Source organism: Phalaenopsis equestris, unplaced genomic scaffold (genome assembly GCF_001263595.1).
Source record: "Phalaenopsis equestris unplaced genomic scaffold, ASM126359v1 Scaffold000094, whole genome shotgun sequence".
Classification (NCBI taxonomy): domain Eukaryota; kingdom Viridiplantae; phylum Streptophyta; class Magnoliopsida; order Asparagales; family Orchidaceae; genus Phalaenopsis; species Phalaenopsis equestris.
The window spans coordinates 2,339,223-2,340,638 of NW_018164536.1; positions in this window are offsets into that span (position 1 = coordinate 2,339,223).

Genomic DNA, 1,416 nt, shown 5'->3' on the forward strand with positions numbered 1-1,416 from the left:
CCGCCGCCACTCCAAGCCCTCGGCGGCGGGGAGAGCAGCTCCGCCTCTTCAGTCGCAGCCGGGATCCCTTAATATGCCGAAAAATTGATTTTTTTCTTCGTTCTTAGTGGCGTGAAGCTAGGAAGTGATTTTTAATGACTTTCTGAAATTTATTCTATTTTTTTTGTGATTTTTATTTATATTTTTTGTTAAGTTTAATTTGCAATTAATGTAATTGTTTGAAAATTTGGAATAAGGTTTGAATTAACGGCTAGGATGATGTTGTGGGGGGATTTGATGGATGTTGATTCTTTACTTGGATTAAAAATTGGATAAGAATGTAATTGTTGTCTCTGTTTTTTCTTTTATTTTTGTTTTTTTATTTGAAGAGTTAGAATGAAGTGAAAATAAAAAAATAGTTGGGGAATTTACATATATACCCCCAATTCTTGTTAATTTTTATATCAAACACCTCAAATTTTAATATTACATGCATATCACACAATTCTCTTATATTACTCTCATCTATTACTCCGTTAGATTGATTATGTTGATGTCGTTTGAGGTGAGCGGAAAGGCAACAATGAGATCGAGGCGGATAAAGATCTCTGGAACATTCATCTTTCTCCTCTTCTGCCCCTGGCAGGGATGGGATTGTGGCGTAGGAAGACCTTCGAAACAATATGCAAAATCTAGATACCGACGAGACTAAACCCTGAAAGTCACGAACATCAGAAATAATCAATTATACAATCAGAAGTACAGTGACCGATTCTTCATCTAAATTAAAGAAGATGTGACTACAAGATTACGTTGAAGTCATAACTACTTTAAAATAACCTAAAATATATATTTGTTAAGGTTAGTTAGAATTATAAATATTGGAGTCGGACTATAGTAATTGTGGTGGGGTTGTAATAGTCGTAGTTGTTGGTTATCTTGGTGTTGTTGCTCTATCTCTTGGAGTCGGACTTTTCTTATCTCATTAAATTCTTTGTTTGCTCTCCTTGTGTTCAAGCGCCATTTTATTTTTGGAGAGATACCTCTTCGTACTTACCCCTTTCAGAACTCCTTTCCCAAACAGCCTCTGCTCACAAGAGATAGAGCAAGGAAAAGCATGAACAAAACTAGGTAAGTTCAAAGAAAAAAATGAGGACATCTACAAAGATATCTTATAAAATAGTTCTTGTAACATGAATCGAAGAAAAATGGTTTATAAGGAATCAAAACATACTTAGCCCAAGTAAATATACACGGAAAAACCTTATTAGAAGACCTTCCTATCCGAAACACGAGATAAATTGAAATTTATTATATTCTATATTTAAAGAGGTCTCCCACGATGACGTGTCATTATAGTCAATTATATTATGGGAGATGCCCAAAAAAAACTCTCAATAAAAAGTGTTATGCTTGCTTGATATAAACATTTGAAAA